The sequence below is a fragment of the Erythranthe guttata genome, chromosome 3 (genome assembly GCF_056151865.1).
Source record: "Erythranthe guttata isolate IM_541 chromosome 3, IM_541, whole genome shotgun sequence".
Taxonomy (NCBI): Eukaryota; Viridiplantae; Streptophyta; class Magnoliopsida; order Lamiales; family Phrymaceae; genus Erythranthe; species Erythranthe guttata.
Window position 1 is genome coordinate 7,372,864 of NC_142535.1, and position 21,377 is coordinate 7,394,240.

The 21,377-nt window shown below is 35.7% G+C and overlaps 1 long non-coding RNA gene across 1 annotated transcript; it reads left to right on the top strand.

Annotated features, from left to right (window-relative positions):
* The first annotated feature begins 216 nt into the window (after nt 1-216).
* LOC148771676 (uncharacterized) lies at nt 217-747 on the top strand. Its single transcript, XR_016030508.1, has 2 exons — nt 217-300; nt 379-747. It is a non-coding gene; the product is annotated as an uncharacterized LOC148771676 (long non-coding RNA).
* The last annotated feature ends 20,630 nt before the right edge of the window (nt 748-21,377 follow it).

Consider the following 21,377-nt stretch of genomic DNA (forward strand, 5'->3'; position numbering starts at 1 on the left):
GGATGTTTGTATTTTTTGATGCCATGAAAAGAGGTTTTATAGAGGGTTGTAGACCAATTATAGGACTGGATGCTTGCTTCCTCAAGACTCCTTTTGGTGGGCAGTTGATGGCTGCTATAGCTAGAGATGGGAATAATCAGATGTTCCCTTTAGCTATTGCAGTAGTTGAAAGTGAGTGTAGAGAGAGCTGGACTTGGTTTTTAAATATGTTGATTCATTCAGAGTGGTGCAAGCCAGAGTGGTGCAAATAATGGGTCTCAAGTTCAAGTAAACAATTTTTCAGATGGGGGAAATATACAGGTAACTAATTTATTAAAATGTAATTGATCTTTTATTATACAGTGAATTAATGGTTCATTTTTTTCTCAATAAATGTAGATGCAAGTGCACAATACTAGATTTGGCAGTGTGTTCTTCTCCAGCCAGCCAAGATCAAACAGATTTGCTGCCACTTCTGATCATGGAGAAACATGAAACTAAGTATGGTATTTTCTGATGTTTCTTAAGATATTGTGTTAATTGAACAAGTTGCTTCTTATGTTAGGTTGTTATTTTGATATTTGGAAGCCTGCAAACTAGTATTTTGATACTTTGACATGGCTGTGTATTAGCATTTACACTTTGGTGGCTGTGAAGACTTTATATTTTGGGGTTTTGGTATTTTGCAATTTAGAACATATATGGTATTTTGGTATGGCTGTTTAACATTTCTATTCAAGTAGGAAATGACATTTATTATCTTGCTAATTTCATTGCAAATAGTCTTATTGTAGATACAATGAGTTTCCCTTATGATATTCTGAGTTCTTTGCAATCAATTTGCATAGGAATATGAAGATGCTAAACATTGAGAATATCTTCACATATCTCCCTATCTTATTTTTCTTAGAAACTGCACATTCTAGTGTTTGGACTTTTTCTTCCAAGTGCTTGTTTGCTCTTGTCATGTTTAGAATAATTTCATGAAGTTCCTCATTGTACAATTGCAGCTTTTCATTAGCAGCCTCCATTGACTTTATCTTTTCATTTTTCTCATCCAAAAATTTCAACAAGCCTTGCCCAATCTCCAGCCCCTTTGGACAAATCTCAGGCTCCAACCACTGAAAGTATTTGCAACCACTTGAGTTCTGTTAAGAAATTAATAAGTATATTTATACAGTTGCAAATACTATTTGTAAATGATGATTGCAATGAATATGAAATATTTTCTTACATCCCAGTTTTGACAGCCTGCAAATCTTCTTCCTGGATTGAGAGGAGTCCAAGCTGTTCGAGTTACAGCATTTTTATGGCACTTGCATGTTGTGCCTAAAAAATTAGACAAATAGTGTCGTGATTTGTGACATGAATGACAATAATCTTGTGAATTTGAGCTATTACTCGACATTTTTCAATATTTAACAAAAAAAAGGGATATTAACGTGCTTTATAAGAAGGAAAAAAGAAGGGGAAAAATGGAAAATGAAGAAATTTAGAGAATTTTTTTTCAATATTTAACAAAAAAAAGGGATATTAACGTGCTTTATAAGAAGGAAAAAAGAAGGGAAAAAATGGAAAATGAAGAAATTTAGAGAAAAAATGATGAAGAAAAAAGTTTTTGAAAACCTCTATTTCCCACACAAACATATATATACTAGTAAGAGGGGCAAAAGGGTCAAAAAATGTTCCAACGGGTATAAAAACGGCTAGTAACAGTAAAGTCAATGCGCCACGTCATCATCCACTAACGGACCCGAAACGGAGGGGCCATTTTGTCACGTTTTGTAGTCCAGGGGGGTGTTTGCGACAGACCCCATAGTTCAGGGGTGCAAACTGTAGTTTCCCCTACATAATATATATATGTATGTATATGTGCCGTATATGTGTGTGTATTTTAGGGGAGGATTATTAAATAATTATAAAATAAACAAATGATAATCCTAAGCCTAGCCTAACCCCTATTAAGACCAATCCTACACTCCATCTCAAGCATGCCTATTTAGAAGGCCAAGGGTCTCCTTCTCTCCCCCTCATTCGGCTGCATCAAACCCCCTCTCTCTCCCTTGTTTCCTTCCTTCTTCAAACCACCATTGCCAGCTGCTCCACCAAGCTCGAACCCCTCCCTAAATCAACAAGATTTTTCTCAAGCCAAAGATGAGAATTCCCTATCTCACCCTTGCCCTTGAATACTCCAAGAACACTATAAATACATGGTGCCCCTTCACTAGTGAAAACACTTCTCACCTTGAAATCTATACCGTGTCCTTCCATATCAAAGTAGCTTGGTTTAATCCCAATGCTTGAAGAGGTAAGAGCTGCCATTCGAAGTCTCAAACTCTTCTTTCTTCTTCGTTCATCTTCTTCCTCTAACTCTTGGTTTTCTTTGAAGGTTCCCTAGAACCTTCCCCTTTTCAGCTAGCTTTTATTCCTTTCTATTTTTGAGGTAAGGAATCGAAATCCTTGTTGCAAATGGAGGTATCAAAGTATCAAGAACAAAACTTCGAAATTAATTAAAAGACACCCCTAATTCTTGTTTTGTGTTGATTCTTGCATTTACTTGTTCCTTTTTGTTAGTTCATATGATTTATGTTATTGCATGTATGATCAGAGGTCGTAAATGGTAGATTTGAGTTAATAGCTTTCGAAGAAATTTCAGTTATTTCGAAAATTGTGAAGAAAATTAAATTGGGAAAAGTTTTGGGGTTGCATGTGTAAATCTGCATACTTTTGGGCCAGATCTGTAATTTGTGAGAAGTCAGACTCATATGAGTTTTCAAAACTGGTTTTTAGCATTTATTGAACGGAAATTCCAGATTTAGGAAAGTTTTGCAAGAAAAAGTAATTTTCAATCTCCTAGTGGTCTTGCATATGTGGATCTAAAGGTTTTGGGGTGAAAAATAGAATTTTCGAAGTTGTTGCATAAATCAAGTTTTTAAGTTTCATTCTTCTGCATATATTGAACAAAGATTTCGGATTTTTGGGGGGTGTTTATGAAGAAATGGATTTTGAAATTTTAGTATGGATGCATGTGTAATCCGAAAGATTTTTGGGGCAAATCTGCAATTTTTGAGAAATTAAAATTTTAGTGGTTTTCCAAATCTGTTTTTAAGCACTTATTAAAAGACAATTTCAGTTTCTAAGAAGTTTTGTAAGAAAAAGGATTTTTGGGAACTTCTAAGGGTCATGCATGTATAGATCTAGAGAGTCTAGGGTGAAATTTGTAATTTCCGAAAAATCTGCATAAAATAACTTCTAACTGGATTTTCTGCATTTATTGAAACTTCAGATGGATTAAGGGTTGATTTTCATGAAAAGATGAATTAGGAACTTTTAGCTTAATTGCATGTGTGAGTTTTGAAACTTTTGGGGTCAAAACTGTAATTTCCAGAAATTTAAGGGCATTGTGCTGAATACCCGAAATATTCTAAGTTGATATGTTTTCTTGATCCTAAATTAATTAGCAAAGAAATTTTGGGATTTAGTAGCCTAATGAAAATATAGAAATTAAATGAACCTTTACTAGTCTTGTTGGGAATTTTGGTTATATGTGGGTAAACATTCATGAATGCATAATTCGATGTGTGATGATGGTTAATTTATTGTGTGTTATGTGTTTGTTTGTCACTTGATTGATATTTGTGATGTCTTGTTGTGGTTTTAAATTTCTTATGGGTTATTGTGGAATATTGATACCTTTATGTACTCAACCGGAATTCTAAATACTTCGACCGTGCCACTTTTGAAATTAAATAAAATAAATTGGGGAGATTAATGAAATACTTAGAAAGGATGAGAAAGGATACGGGGGGCCGGTATTCCAACCATAGATACTACAGTTGGGTGGTTTGATTCCACCGAAAACGGGCTCAGAATAATCTTCTTATTTTCTAAGTAAAGAAGTTAACTTCTCATCGGATCCGATAAAATGAAAAAAAAAAGCTTTCTTATGTACACGAATTTTGAATGCTAGAAATGTGCCTCATACTTAACTTCATTTCACTTGTGTGGCTATAATATAATATATGTAGTACGACTATATTTTCAAGTCTCGGTATCTTTCGAGATCCTTACTGAGCTTTGTTAGCTCATATAGATATTCTCCGTTTGCAGGTATTAGTGCTACTCACTCCACCGGATTGGACTAGTCGACGGTTCGAGAAGCCGACTCCGGGTTTTTGGCTCGTATGGAGGATCTACTTATAATGCTTGTAGTACTGTCTTTTGTGTATATTGTCCTTAGGACAATTACTATTTCCGTAGTACCTCATGTGTATTATTATCCGTGGTAAAGGAGGCTAATTCCTCCGAATATGGGCCCCTCTTTTTGTTAAACTATGGTCCATTTATGTAGAATTAATATGTTGTTTTAATTATGGACTCTAACCTTTTATTACTATGTTTTATCAAGGTGACACCACTTATAGTCTATATTACGGATTAATCGAGTAGTTAGACATATGCTCCTCCATCCCACTAAAGCACTTCGTCGAAAATTCTTCTGAAGCCAACCCCGTCCTTAAGTCTTAGGTCATGAGAAAAATCGATTCGCTAAACCTTGGAGTCTACCCATATACCTAAATACTTACATAATACATTTAAAGCTTCCGTGCATGGCAAACCCTCTCGGTTTGCTATACGATTACTAGGGGGTGTCACATTAAACGAAAGGATAATTTTTCTATATCATCTTGGTTGTCTAGATTTTTCCTCTGCTACTTCGTTTTTGCCATTTATTCAGTGAATTAAAACGAGGTTACGAGAGTAAGGTTTTATCCAAAGCAATCACTTCTTCTTTTATCTTTCTCGAGGAGTAGTGGCCGGAATCTTCCCATCGCAGACTTGTCCTTCATCGTTGATTTTATAACAATAAAGAGTACATATTGTTTAATTATTTCATGTATTTTTTGTGTGCATGTGCTTTTTTGTGTACAGTAGTAGTGCATTTGTTTTCTATGCGTAGTGTATGTGCATGTATTTTATGTGTGCATTATGTGTGTTTCTCAATTTCTTAAATTTGTAGTGTGTCTGCTTTATGTATGTATGTATGTGTGCATCTATATACTTACATATGTATGTATGTATGAATGTATTGTTTAGTATACAAATTACAGGTGGCTTTAGGTGGGACTTTTGTGTGATTTGATACGATAAATGCGTTGACATGTTATTTAATTTATTATGTAAGAAAGAGAGTTCGAGGTGGTAGAAGGCAAGGAGATGAAACGAAGCAAAAATCTGAGAAAATCGGACGAAAACCCATGTTGCCTTATAAGACCTCAGTCCGAGAATTGTGAAGGAATCTCATACTCAAGCCCGAGATGAGAAGAAAAGGAAGCTGACAGTCTGCCTTATGAGACCGCGGTCTCACTTTTCATTACAATTTATGAGGCCTGTGGTCAGAGAAGTATTTTGTGCGGAAATTTGATGAAAACTTGGAAACTTAGCCAAAGTTTAGCTATAGAAGAAAAAATTTCAAGTCAAGTTCAAGGAGAAGTCTTTGCACTAGGAGAAAACTTGGAGCAAGAAGAATGAGAAGACGAAGAAAACGACGACGAAGATTTGATGATTATTCATTATAGTTCCTCTTTTATTCTTCTGTTTTCTGAAACCATGTATTTTTACTATTTTTATTTTTTTTCTTTGAACTACACGAGTAGCTAAACTCGTATTCAAGGATTTCGTAAGAACCAAATGTGAAATTTGTTAGACTATGCAAGTTATGAATTATTCATTTTTTTTCACATTGGGCTTAATTTATTCATGATCTGATCAATTTATGATTTGTTATATTGAAGTGATTGACAAATTGCGTTAGTTATTTAATTATGTATTTAGAAGCGATCTCAAGTTACTTTTATTTACTTGGTGTCCTTAGCATGAATATATGGTAGAAATATCCACGAAGTCCTTGAGTAGTTGTAATCGATTTTTTTTCTTTTTCCTTAGTGTTGCACGTGTTAATCAATTTGCATATACGTATCGTAGATTGGTTATGCATATTAGAATTATTACTCAATGCGAAAGATATTTATAGTTAGTTGAATATTATTTCGATGATTATAAATTTTATTTCCAACAAGTACACACAGGGGGAGGCCAGATCGTAGGCTTTTTCCAATTTGATAAAATCCTTCTTTATCTACTTTGTGCTATTTATTTATTTTTCACGGTCGTAGAATTAATAAATCAAAGACCCAATTTTGTTGTTTGATCAAAGAGATGTAGTGATAATTTAGGTACTTAGAAGTAGAACATAATTTGCTCTATGTGTGTACGATATGCGACTCTCACAGGTTAACTTTATTCAATCGTGCACTCAAGAAGAAAATGTTACATAAATTACTCTAAGATGATAAATGTAATATTTTTTGATGGTGCAAAGTATAATTATACTTAAATATAATTAACAATTATAAAATATAAAATCATGAAAAATTAGAAATATAAAATTATGGAATGGTCTACTAGTTTAAATGTTTTCAAGACTTGATTTTTCTACAACAAACTAAATTCATGCAAAATCCTCTTCTACATGAGGTAACAGTTCAATTCTTTTTACTACAAGCTCATATGTTTTAAGTACATACGACCAAGTTGAATATTGAGATTTGAGAAATTTATGCAAGTCTATTTGTTCTTTTTGATCTACTCGATGACGACCTTCTCTGGGCACATGGGATCGCAGCCCAATATTGTGAAGGCGCCGTTCTTTGTGCCGAGGAAGATTAACAGGATTATACTATTTAATGAGTTGCTTAAACCACCTAATCTCGAGGTTTCTAATGTGGTTGATGACTTGATGTTATTTTTTCAAATTTCATTTTATAGAATTAAAGTTAAATGAGGCATCAACGCAACCATAGATCGGTCGATCCACGAAAATAATGAGTTATGTTCTTCTACTTGTCATTAAGATATTTGCATACTTGTATTCATAATATATACTTGCATGCTTGTTTGGTTTCCTATATATTTAATTAGATACTAGAGATTGAATTAATTTTTTACTTGACTAATTCATTATTTTATTATTAAGATGTTCGGTTTCTTAGATTAGATATTCTATTAAATTTGATTTATTACATATGAATTGTCTACAAAACAACTTATTACTAATAATAGGGCAAATGGCAAAAACGGACATGACAAATGACTTAAATGCATATTGGTCCACAAAAAAAAAAAAAAAAAAAACGGTCTTTCAAATAAACTCATCCCCATGTCTTTAGTCTATAATACCCTCCATAATATATTTTTTGTCAATTACATCCATTATGCTCTAACTTCTCTAATATTACATATTGACCATGGATTTAAAAAAATATCACATAAACCCCCATTTTAATAATTTTCGAATTTTTTTTTCATACAATAATTTTTTTTCTGAATTTTTTTTCCTGGCCAGATTCCGGCGTTGCCTTTTTTTTTTATATTTAAATTTTGTTTTTTCTTAGAAAAAAATATTTTAATTAATATTACTGTCTTGGCTGCTAAATTACTGTCTCAGACAGTAATATTAGTGTTTGGGACAGTAATATTATGAATATTATTTTTCTGAACAGTAATATTACTAATATTACTGTCCCAAACAGTAATATTATTGCATAAGATGCAGGCCAAGACGATAATTACATTAATATTACAGTCGAAGACAGCAAAAATGCAGGCCAAGACGATAAAATTAATAATGCAGTAATATTACTGTCTCAGACAGTTAAATTACTGTTGGAGACATTAGTTTAGCAGCCACGACAATAATATTAATTAAAATATTTTTTTTAAGAAAAAACAAAATTTCATTAAAAAAAAAGTCAACAGTTAAATTACTGTCTCCGACAGTTAAATAGCTGCTAGAGACAGTAATATTAATTAAAATATTTCTTATGAAAAAAAAGTCTATTAAAAGTTAAATTGCCGGCAGTTAAATAACTGCTGGAGACAATAATTTAGCAGCGAAGACAGTATTATTAATTAAAATATTTTTTTAAGCATAAAAAAAGCCAATTAACAGTTAAATTACCGTCTCCAACTGTTAAATAACTGCTGGAGATAGTAACTTAGCAGCCAAGACAGTAATATTAATTAAAATATTTTTTCAAGGAAAAAAAAAACAAAAAAAAGTCTACCCGGGAGACCCGGCGGTCAATGGCGGTTGACCTACTGGAAAACAAAATTCAGAAAAAAGAAAGTCTATAAAAAACAAAAAAAAAGTCAACACCGGAGACCGGCGGTCACCGGCGATCTACGGTAGTGGCGGGTAAAAATTGGGGTAAAAAATGTGATTATGGTCAAAATTGGTTAATTGGTGAAATGAGGGTGTAAATCATTGAATTGGAGTTGAATTGGGTTTCAATGAATTGGGGGTAATTTTGATACATATAAAAGAGTTTTACTTTTTGCAAATAAGTTTGAATGAGCTGAGAATATTTGCAAGACAAAAAAATTGGATGTCCCTTTTTGAATTTAGTGCCCTTTTCATGAGCCTATTCGCCATTTGCCCATAATAATAATAATAATAATAATAATAATAATAATAATAATAATAATAATAATAATAATAATAATAATAATAATAATAATAATAACAATAATAATAATAATAATAATAATAATAATAATAACAATAATAATAATAATAATAATAATAATAATAATAATAATAATAATAATAATAATAATAATAATAATAATAATAATAATAATAATAATAATAATAATAATAATAATAATAATAATAATAATAATAATAATAATAATAATAATAATAATAATAATAATAATAATAATAATAATAATAATAATAATAATAATAATAATAATAATAATAATAATAATAATAATAATAATAATAATAATAATAATAATAATAATAATAATAATAATAATAATAATAATAATAATAATAATAATAATAATAATAATAATAATAATAATAATAATAATAATAATAATAATAATAATAATAATAATAATAATAATAATAATAATAATAATAATAATAATAATAATAATAATAATAATAATAATAATAATAATAATAATAATAATAATAATAATAATAATAATAATAATAATAATAATAATAATAATAATAATAATAATAATAATAATAATAATAATAATAATAATAATAATAATAATAATAATAATAATAATAATAATAATAATAATAATAATAATAATAATAATAATAATAATAATAATAATAATAATAATAATAATAATAATAATAATAATAATAATAATAATAATAATAATAATAATAATAATAATAATAATAATAATAATAATAATAATAATAATAATAATAATAATAATAATAATAATAATAATAATAATAATAATAATAATAATAATAATAATAATAATAATAATAATAATAATAATAATAATAATAATAATAATAATAATAATAATAATAATAATAATAATAATAATAATAATAATAATATAATTTTGTCGATAATATTGTATTTTTTCTTTTCAGTCACTTCATACAGAATTAATCGCACGTAGATGTGTGCTACTGATTTAATGAAATACGAGCACTTAATTGCGGACTTCAACTTTTATAAATATTAATAAAAATATAATTTAAGAGATTACCATTAAGTTTAGGGTGTTGCTATTTTCAGCGGAAACTTTTTTATTTAATTTTTTTTAAATTTTATTGTCCTACTCCCAAACTATCTCTAGACATTTGAATTTCGTAATGTTTTTCAACTTTGAATCCGAAGCAAACGAGGCTCGATTTCGGTAAATTTTCAATATCCCACTACTTTTAATTAGTTTTATTTACAATTTAGGTAAAAGCACATGTTTAGGATTAGATCTAGCCAAATTTCGAAAAAAAAAACACTAAATTTGATGTCTCCGTTTTTTTGGATCACGAAACTTGAAGAAACTTCAAGTTCCCGTGCTCTGTAGAACGGAGGATTCAAGTTTTTGAATTTCCTGTTCTATAGAGTACGGAAACTTGAAGTTACTTCAAGTTTTCGTGCTCCAAAAAAAGGGGAGACTCAATTTTTTTTTTTTAAATATGCATCCCCCGTTCTGTAGAACACGGGAACTTGAAGGTTATTCACGTTCCCGTGCTCTGCAAAACGGAGGCCTCAAAAATCTTGAAACTCCCGTTCTGCAGAACACGAGAACTTTAATAATCTTCAAGTTCCCATATTCTGAGAACGGGAGCTTCAAGTTTAATTTTTTTTTTTTTTATATTTAATCAATTTTTTTATTTTTTACAGATGGCACATCATGACAAGGATAAATGGATTGTGGGTGTTTCTTTGAGTTCGGATAAAGTCCCGACGATTAAATTTCGATATAACACGGGAGGCGGGGAAGCCGCGGCGAAAGCCGAGCCTATTCGTATAATTGCATCTCATCGGCGGAGGAGAGTTATTGAGCGGGGCACTGATGATTTACCCATCGTGCACGAGATACCCCACATAGACCGGAGTTCGAGATCTACAGCGGGTAGCATTCGATCTTTATGGGAAGATTCCCGTATCCCCTACAATGAACACGACGAGGAGCAGGACCCTGTGGCGAGCGATTTTGATGATGTTCCCGTCCCGGCTCCGCGCGCACGCAAGTCTCGGTACGTGTTCGATACTTTTAGTGGTCCAATTGTGTTACATGGTCTGGCTTCAGGAGGACCGGCTGATTGGAGAATGATTCTATCAAGAGTCATATTGCCTACTACATTGCGGCAGGACATGTAAGTTTTTATATATTTATTTTTGTATATTTTATTTCTTTTCCTATTAATATACATTTTCTAATTAAATTAGAAATTCTACAGGAGCGCACCGTCGGACGATCTGAGTCTAGGATTACGGCGCTAAATGCTTTTAAGAAGGATGAGCTGAAGACACTCATGGCTCCTTACGGCAGGATGAGTTAGAGCTACTGGAGGCATATGGCCTGGACTCACTCGTGCACTTCTACATGAAAAATGTGGACAAGGGACTCATGTAGGAATTTATAGAGAGGTGGTAGCCGGAGACGAACAATTTCCACCTGCCTTCGGGTGAGATGATGATCACCCTGCATGATGTTGTGTTTATATTGGGGTTGCGTGTCAACGGTCTATCGGTCTACGGTGATTTTGCCGATGAGATGACTATGTGTGAGTTGTTGCTAGCAGAGGTTCTTGATTTGGACTTGGCCGACGCGCATGCCAAGCTTGGCAATAGTGGGATAAAATGGTCGGAGTTTGTTGAGCGTGTGCGCAATCGGTCCCGGTCTTGTCGGCAGAAGATGGTAGGATTTTTGACGTTTGTGATCGGTATGGCTTTGTTCCCCAACCGGAGTATAGACAGGTTCAAGTCAACGTGATGAGATATTCTTCTGATCTTGTACACCTCGGCGAGTATGCTTGGGGTGCAGCTGTCTTGGCGGCAGTTGGGCTTGGCTAGTAGAGCCCACGTAAAGGGGTTACAGTGCATGTTACTGCTCCAGGTATTCTAGTGTAATATAATTTTAATTTAATATATTGTAATAATATAATATTTTTTAATATTTTATGTTAATAAAGTAGTATTAATTAATATAAGTTAGGTACTAATATAATATAATCTAGTATAATATAATTTTCATTTATAATAATATAATATATTTTAATATATCATGTTTATAATGTAGTATTAATTAGTATAACGTAGGTACTAATATAATATAATCTAATATAATCTCGTTTATTTATAGTGCTGGATTTATGAGTACTTCCGCCCTTTCCGAGCACCTATTAATCCGGATTATAGGGAGATGCAGCCTCGTTTCCTGAAATGGAAACCACACAATGGTATTTCGGACTTGTTCTCGGTCTGAAGGATGCTCGATGATATGCAGGCCAATCAGGTATGTATTTTAATTGTTGAATTTATTTATTTATTGTTCCGTTGATGTATTTTGTATTTATTATTACGTAAAATCTAATTTTTATTACGTAAATCTAATTGTACCAAATTGACTGGATGCCTTACGGTCCGCACGTGCATAGACGCGTTCCGCGTACACTGTATTACGGATGTATACAGTTTATGGAGATTATCGAGCCATATTTGCCGGATCGCGTCCTACGGCAGTTCGGCTTTAGATAGACCATACCATAGTGCTACATTCAGTCTACAGAGCCATGACTACGTGGTCCGCTTGGAGGTCAGACATACGAGGTACGGTACGATCCTCCAGGCGAGGAGTTGATGGACCTTACTAGCAGCTCGATTACAATGGAGGGTAGGACATGAGTGTTAAGTGTATATTTTTACACTTCATCGTACCTTTTTATTTGAGCTTTTGGTGTGTTTTAATGATAATTGGTGCTTCAAAAGTTGATTTATTGTATTTTAGGTACAAATTGAAGAATTGGAAAAGTATGGGTAAAAACTGCAATTTTGGAGAAAATATGGGCCAAAAGTGAAAAAACCAAAATATGAAGATTTAAAGCTCGGACGGCCGTACAAGTTTTAGTTCAAATTGTGGGACGGCCGTCAGAGACCCCGAGGCAGCGCAGTAAAGGGATTTTAATTGCCCAAGGAAACTGCCTTCTTTCCCCAAGTTTTTCACCCTATAGAAGACCAAACCAAGCACACAATTGGGGATTTTTTTTTACGCAATTTCAAGAGCAACAAAGCAATAACGAAGATGAAGAATTCGAAAACTCCAAGCATAGACTTATCGTTTATGATTAATTTTATTTGCGTTTTTCCTTTAATCGTGAAAAGCTAATTTTCTTATTTCTAGGATTTTAGTTTGTACCCTATGTGGGATTTATGAACCCTTTTCTATGATTTTATGCAAGTTTTAACTCCGGATTATTTCTTCTACTTGTTTTATTAAGTGCATGAACTTGATCAACTTAAGTGCTTTTATGTTATTGTTAATAACATGAATAGGAAGATCGGGTTAATAATTAGAACTATGGTAGAAGAGTCTCTGTGGTATTAAGATTGGAATATAATTAATCTCTTAGGGAGCCATAATTGAGATTTGTGCTTAATGTTGTGCTCTAGAATTAATTGCATAGGAATATAGTAATTGACTCTAGAGTATTAGAATCGTAATACACGCGGAAGCGGGTTATGATTATTTTAGCATCTCAGGTTAATAATCCGGGTTAATTGCTTGCATAATTGAAGGAATTGGGGGAGTAATAATCACATAGGAGGAAGAATAAATCATAGGCTTGTTTACTCTGATTAAACCTTCGTTTTTAATAGCTTTCGTGTTCTTGTGTTTTTAAAATTCTCTCAAAATTCGACTGTGTAGGGTGGGCTTGATAATAATTGCTAGGATTTAGCGTCTAGGATTAAATAATTAAATATTCTCTGTGGGATCGATATCCGAACTTAATTGTCCACTTTATTACTTGTACGATACGTGCACTTGCGTGTAGGTATTCCTACCAACAAGTTTTTGGCGCCGTTGCCGGGGAATTATTTTAATTATTTATTTTATTTCTCTTTTTAGGTACTGTGTATGCGCAGGAGACTCGATCTTGCTAGAGAACCGTTTGATCCCGAAATCGAACGTACTTTTCGAGCCGCTAGGAGACGTCAACGTGCAAACAATATAATGGCAGACGAAGAACGCAGAGACGCAGAGGGTCATTTACTCCATGCGAATCGAATTCGTATCCAAGACCCACCCGCTCAACTTCCGTTACAGCCAGCAGCTAGGCCACAGGAACTTCAAGACTACATAATCTCTACTCTCGACGGATTTCGCCCGAGCATCCAATATCCACCTATTGCGGCGTACAGTTTTACTATCAAGCAAGGCCTCTTGACGATGCTCCAAAATAACGGGTTATTTAGTGGATTGGCGGGTGAAGATCCCCATCTTCACATTGTCAATTTTCTAGATACCTGTAATTCACATCGTCAAAACGGCGTTTCCCAAGAGGCGCTTCAATTAATTCTCTTCAAGCATTCCTTACGAGGAAGAGCTCGCCAGTGGTTGATGTCCCAAGCCCCCCACTCTATCTCGTCGTGGCCTCAACTCCTCAACCTTTTCATGAAAGTTTATAGCTCACCCGAGAAGGACGAGAGAATCCGACGAGAAATTCATAATTTTGTCCAAGAGCAAGGCGAGCAATTATACGAGGCATGGGAGAGATTTAAGACCCTTTTGAGACAGTGTCCAACACATGGAGTCGAACAATGGCGGAAAATCCACATCTTCTACCAAGGGATTAACGAGAATGCACGAACCGTCTTAGATGCATCAACCGGAGGTAATTTTATGAGTCAATCGATACCGATGCATTTATCATGTTGGATCAAATTGCACAAAATTGGTTTGTCAAGTCAAGCGAGAGGACGGTTAGTGGAGCCAAGAATGTTCCTGGAGTGTTGGAGTTAGATGCAATTACGGCCCTTCAAGCTCAAGTGACCCAAATTGCTCAACAAAATCAACTCCTTTACAGCACATCAAAGCAAGTCCGCCACAACAAGTCCAAGCCGTTGATTCTCCATGTTGTGAAATTTACGGTGGAAATCATTACACGCTTCAATGCCAACAAGATGTGGAATCACTCAACTACGTCAATAATGCGCCTCGCCAATTCCAAAATCAAGGGTGGAGATCACAAGGTCAATATGGAGGAATTCAACAAGGCCAAGGGTATCAACGATTTCAAGGTCAATTCCAACATCAAGCCTCTCCTCAACAAAGCTATCAAGGCAACAATTCACCGGCTCAAAAATCAAACACGGAGGACATATTGGCCCAATTCATGACCGCTACCCAAGCCTCGCTGCGGAACTTGGAGAATCAATTCGCTCAATTTGCTTTGAATCAAGAGAACCGTCCGCAAGGAGCATTTCCATCAAACACGGAGGACCCAAGAAAAAGGCAAAACGAGCAAGTACAAGCGGTGAGCCTACGTAACGGACGACAATTGGAAGTAGCCCCTAGAAATGAGACAAATAATGGAAAAAAAAAGGCGACTGAGGCGGCGGAAGAGGACACAAAAGTTCAAGGCGAAACTTGCTCCTCCCATTCCATACCCACAAAGGTTCCAACCACCGAAGTTAAATGCCGAATACCAAAGCTTTGTTGACAAGATGAAGGAAATCCGTAGCAATATCCCTCTCATCGAAGCACTCCAACAAATGCCAAAGTGGGTGAAGTTTGTCAAAGAACTCGTAACCAAGGGACGGAAATTGCAAGGAAACGAAATGATTCAACTCACCGAACAGTGTAGTGCAATCCTTACGAGACCTCTCCCTCAAAAACTCGGCGACCCAGGTAAGTTTACTATCCCTTGTACAATTGGAGATAAATTTTTTCGATAGCATCAACCTTATGCCTTTTTCTACATATAAGAGTCTTGGGTTAGGTGAAATTGAACCAACGGCTATAACACTCCAATTAGCCGATAGGTCTCTAGTCTACCCAAAGGGGGTTTTAGAAGATGTCTTAGTGAAGGTTGACGAATTTATTCTTCCGGCTGATTTTGTGATTCTTGATATGGATGAAGATAGAGAAATCCCAATTATTTTGGGAAGGCCGTTTTTAGCTACTTCACGTACTGTTATTGATTGTGCTAGTGGGGATCTCACCATGACGGTGCATGACCAAACTATTAAATTTAACATTTTTAATGCAATTAAGCGTCCGCACAATTCTAATGAGTGTTTTTCTATTGATTTAGTGGAGTCTTGTTCTTTTGAAAATTTTGATTCGTTACTCTTGGATTCTTTGGAGGCATCTTTGGTTGTAGGTAACAGTTGTGGAGATGAAAGAGTGGAGGAGCAAATTTGTTGGTTAGATTCCGGCGACTTTCTCGCTCGGCAAAAGTTTGAAGGTTTGGATTTGGCCACCCTTACCACCCCCAAGGCATTCAAGACGTCATTGGAGGAACCACCACAGCTTGAGATGAAAGAATTACCCGCACACCTCAAATATGCCTACCTCGGTAAGAATGATACTTTGCCGGTAATTATCTCACAATATCTATCTACTTTGCACGAACAAAGGCTATTGGAAGTACTGCGGCAACACAAGTTGGCGCTTGGATGGAAAGTTGCGGATATCAAGGGAATTAGCCCTTCATTGTGTATGAACATAATCATCTTGGATGATCAACAACATCCGTCAGTAGAGCAGCAAAGGCGTCTCAACCCCATCATGAAAGAGGTAGTTGTTAAGTGTATATTTTTACACTTTATCGTACCTTTATATTTGAGCTTTTGGTGTGTTTTAACGATAATTGGTGCTTAAAAAGTTGATTTATTGTATTTTAGGTACAAATTGAAGAATTGGAAAAGTATGGGGAAAAAACTGTAATTTTGGCAAAAATATGGGCCAAAAGTGAAAAAATCAAAAAAATTTGAAGATTTAAAGCTCGGAACCCCGTCCGAGTTTGACTGCAAATTGTGGGACCCCCGTCCGAGATTCCGAAGTTGCGCAGTAAAGGGATTTTAATGGCAGAAGGAAACTGGCTTATTCCCCAAGTTCTTCACCCTATATAAGACCAAGCCAAGCACACAATTGAGGATCTTTTTTACGCAATTTTAAGAGCAACAAAGCAATAACGAAGACGAAGAATTCAAAGACTCTAAGCATAGATTTATCGTTTATGACTTATTTTATTTGTGTTTTTCCTTTAATCATGAGTAGCTAACTTTCTTATTTCTAGGATTTTATTTGGAACCCTATGTGGGATTTATGAACCCTTTTCTATGATTTTATGCAAGTTTTAATTCCGGATTATATCTTCTTCTTGTTTTATGAAGTTCATGAAACCGGCCACTTTATGCGCTTTTATGTTATTGTTAATCGCATGAATCGGAAGATCGGGTTAATAATTAGAACTGTGGTGGAAGAGCCTTTGTCATATTAACATAGGAATATAGTTAATCTCTTAGGTAGCCATTATTGAGATTTGTGCTTAATGCTGTGTTCTAGAATTAATTGCATAGGAATATAGTAATTTAATCTAGAGTATTAGAATCGTAATACACGCGGAAGCGGGTTATGATGATTTTAGCATCTCAGGTTAATAATCCGAGTTAATTGCTTGCATAATTGAAGGAATTGGGGGAGTAATAATCACATAGGGGGAAGAATAAAATCCTAGGCTTGCTTATCTTGATTGAATCTTCGTTTTAAATTGCTTTCTTGTTTTTGCTTGTTTTTAATTTAGTTAATTCTCTCTAAAATTAGACTGTGTAGGGTGGGCTTGATAATAATTGGTAGAATTTAGCGTATAGGATTAGATAATTAAATATTCCCTGTGGGTTCGATATCCGGACTTTTAGTCCACTATATTACTTGTACGATTCGTGCATTTGCGTGTAGGTTTTCGGCAAACAAGTTTTTGGCGCAGTTGCCGGGGAATTATTTTAATTAATTCTTTTTATTTTAGCTCTAGATTTGAACAATTTTCACGATTCACCTATTTAATTTTTGTTTTATTTTTTTTAGGTATTGTGTATGCGTAGAACACTCGATCTTGCTAGAGAACCGTTTGATCCCGAAATCGAACGTACTTTTCGAGCGGCTAGGAGACTTCAACGCGAAAACAATATAATGGAGGACGAAGAACGTAGGGCAGCGGGCAATTTAATCGAGGCCAACGGAAACCAAGTCCAAGACCCACCCCCTCAACTTCCAGTACAACCAGCAGTTCGTCCACGAGCACTTCAAGATTACATAATCCCAACTCTAGACGGATTCCGCCCGAGCATCCAATATCCACCCATTGAGGCGCACAATTTTGAGATCAAGCAAGGCCTCTTGACGATGCTCCAAAATAACAGGCTATTTAGTGGATTGGCAGGTGAAGATCCCCATCTTCACATTGTAAATTTTCTAGATACCTGTAATTCCCACCGTCAAAACGGCGTTTCCCAAAAGGCGCTTCAACTAATTCTCTTCAAGCACTCCCTAGAAGGAAGAGGTCGCCAGTGGTTGATGTCCCAATCCCCCCACTCTATCTCGTCGTGGCCTCAACTCCTCAACCTTTTCATGCAAGTTTATAGCTCACCCGAGAAGGACGAGAGAATCCGACGAGAAATCCATATTTTTTTCCAAGAGCTAGGCGAGCAATTATACGAGGCATGGGAGAGATTTAAAACTCTTTTGCGGCAGTGTCCAACACATCGAGTCGAACAATCGCGGCAAATCCACATCTTCTACCAAGGGATTAATGAGAATGCACGAACGGTCTTAGATGCATCAACCGGGGGAAATTTTATGATTCAATAGATATCGTTTGCTTTTATCATGTTGGATCAAATTGCACAAAATCGGTTTGCCAAGTCAAGCGAAAGGACGGTGAGTGGAGCCAAGAAAGTTACCGGAGTGTTGGAGTTAGATGCAATTACGGCCCTTCAAGCTCAAGTGACCCAAATTTCTCAACAAAATCAACTTCTTCTACAGCACATCAAAGCAAGTCCACCACAACAAGTCCAAGTAGTTGATTCTCCATGTTGTGAAATTTGCGGTGGAAATCACTACACGCTCCAATGCCAACAAGATGTGGAATCGCTCAACTACGTCAGTAACGCGCCTCATCAATTCCAAAATCAAGGGTGGAAATCACAAGGACAATATGGAGGAAATCAACAAGGCCAATGATATCAAAGACTTCAAGCTCAATTCCGAAATCAAGCGCCTCCTCAACAAAGCTATCAAGGCAACAATCCACCGGCCCAAAAATCAAGCACGGAGGAGATTTTGGCCCAATTCATGACCGCTACCCAAGCCTCGCTGCGGAATTTGGAAAATCAATTCGCTAATTCGTTGTGAATTAAGAGAAACGCTCGCTGGGAGCATTGCCATCGAATACGGAAGATCCTCGAAATCAAAAGTTCGAGACGTGCCAAGCTATCGATGTCAAGATCGAAAAAAGGGAAGAAATTCAAATAAAGCCGCAAGTCACTGTAGCTGAATGGGTGGAACCAATCCCATATCCACAACGATTGCTAACAAAAAAGATCGAGGTCGAGACGTGCCAAGCAGTCACCTTGAAGAACGGCAAGAAACTGGAGGAAGCCCCACAAAAAAGAGAAGAGAAACTCGGTAATCGAGAAGCTAAAAGTGAATGAGGAAAACGAATCAAATCATGAAGAGCCACCATCAACGGTGCCTTCACAAGTCCCTCCAATTCCTTATCCTCAAAAATTTATAAAGAAGAAGCTCGATGTCGAATATCAAAGATTTTTGGACAAGTTGAAGGAAATTCGCATAAATATTCCTTTCATTGAAGCACTTCAAAAGATGCCAAAGTGGGCGAAGTTCCTCAAGGACCTCGTGAAGAAAAGTAAGAAATTGCAAGGGAACGAGATGATTCAACTCACGGAGCAAATTAGTGCAATTCTTACTCGGCATCTTCCACAAAAACTCGGCGATCCAGGTAAGTTTACTATTCCTTGTACTATAGGAGGTAAAAATTTTAGATCGCTCATTGATTAAGGCGCTAGCATTAATCTTATGCCTTATTCAACCTTTAAAAATCTTGGGTTAGGAGAAATTGAACCAACGGCTATAACTCTGCAATTAGCCGATAGATCTTTAGTTTACCCAAAAGGTATTTTAGAGAACGTGCTAGTGAAAGTTAATAAATTTATCTTCCATGTTGATTTCGTTATACTTGATATAGATGAGGATAGGGAGATACCTCTTATCGTTGGGAGACAGTTTTTAGCCACGTCGAAAACTCTCATTGATTGTGCTAGTGGTGATCTTACAATGGCTGTTCATGATCAAACAATCAAATTCAATGTTTTTAGTGTTAATAAAAATCTATGTGATAATAATGATTGTTTTGCTATTGAGCTTATGGATTTTACAAATAATGAAATGTTTGATGTTCGATCTTGGACAATGGGAAAGCATCTTTGAGTGCAGGAGATGATGGCGGAAACGAAAATCGAAAGGAGCAAGTTTACTTCATGGACTCAATTTCAACTCCTCCGAGAGAAAGTCATACGAGTTTGAGTCTTAACGGCGATGAGAGTGCAAGGAAGATGTTGCCACCCAAAGATTCGAGCAAGTCACGAGAGAAGGATGAGTCAAGCTATTGTGGTCGTAAGGAGAAAATCAAAAAGGAATTGCACAAAGGACAATTGGTGTTATTGTGGAAATCCCGTCTTTGGTTATTTCCAAGGAAGCGCAAATCAAAGTGGTCGCGGCCGTTTATTGTCCAAGAAATTCTTCCTCACGAGGTGGTCAAAATAAATGAGCGAGATTCAAATCGTACGTTCAACGTGAATCGGAGCCGGCTCAAACCGTATTGGGAAGCGAGTGAAGATTGCCAAGTGACTTCGGTCACTTTTGCTTGAAAATAAAGAAGCAACGTCCGGCTGAAGACTTTAAACTTAGCGCTTCTCGGGAGGCAACCCGAGCTTTATTGTTTTTCGTAGTTTTCTTTAATTTTTCGTTTGTTTTTATTTTCATAAGCATGCATTCTAATTTACTATTTACTTTTCAGGGTCGAAAACGTGATCGAGGGTCGAGTCGGCCATCCGTAAATAAAAAAAAAAAAAAAAAAAAAAAAAAAAAATGAGAAATAGGGGTTGAGACGGCCGTCCCACAAAAAAAAGGCATAAAACCGGGATGGCCGTCCCCAAAACAGTAAGGACCAGTAATTTTCGGACGGCCGTCCGAAATATGGGCACAAAACCCGGACGGCCGTCCCGGAAACAGTGAGGAACCGGTACTTCTCCGACGGCCGTCCGAGAAATACGTATAAACACGGGACGGCCGTCTCGTGAGCAGTGGTGAGGCAGAACGCTCGGACGGCCGTCCGAGAAATAGGCTTAAACTCGAGACGGCCGTCCGAGGCTATAATTGGGCGTTATAAATTTCTGAAAATCAGATTTTCTCCCCCATTATTTCCTATACCTTTCTCTTTCATTCTCTCAACCTCCCACACACAATTTTCGAATTTTTGAACTTCTCTTCCAAAAATTCTTCAATTTCACACACATAATTCACTCACGCACTCACAAATTATTATTTTGTGTTGGTATTGACAGGGAGGCTAGAGAATCGAACCAACTTCTTCAAAATCTAATCTTTCAAGGCACGCCCACAAGGTGTTCGACAAATTGCCTCAACCAAATTTGGTACCGCATCCATTCCAAAACTTCTCCCAACTATGTCGTCCAACAAACGAGGTCGCACGGATGAAGCTTCATCCTCCAAAGGCAAAGGCAAAGGCAAGAAAGGTGCCACCAAAACGACGATTCCTTTTCCCAAAAAAGAAGCTTTTAGTGTGGAAGGCGCCGCGGCTCTATTCGATAAACAAGGCAAACAGACCGTCATCACGGAACGGGCCTTGACAATCACGTTGTCACACTTAGCCAATCTTAACCAAGAAATCATAAGACGAGGATGGCAAAGGGTTTGTGAACCGGAGCCAATTTACCAATGTTTTG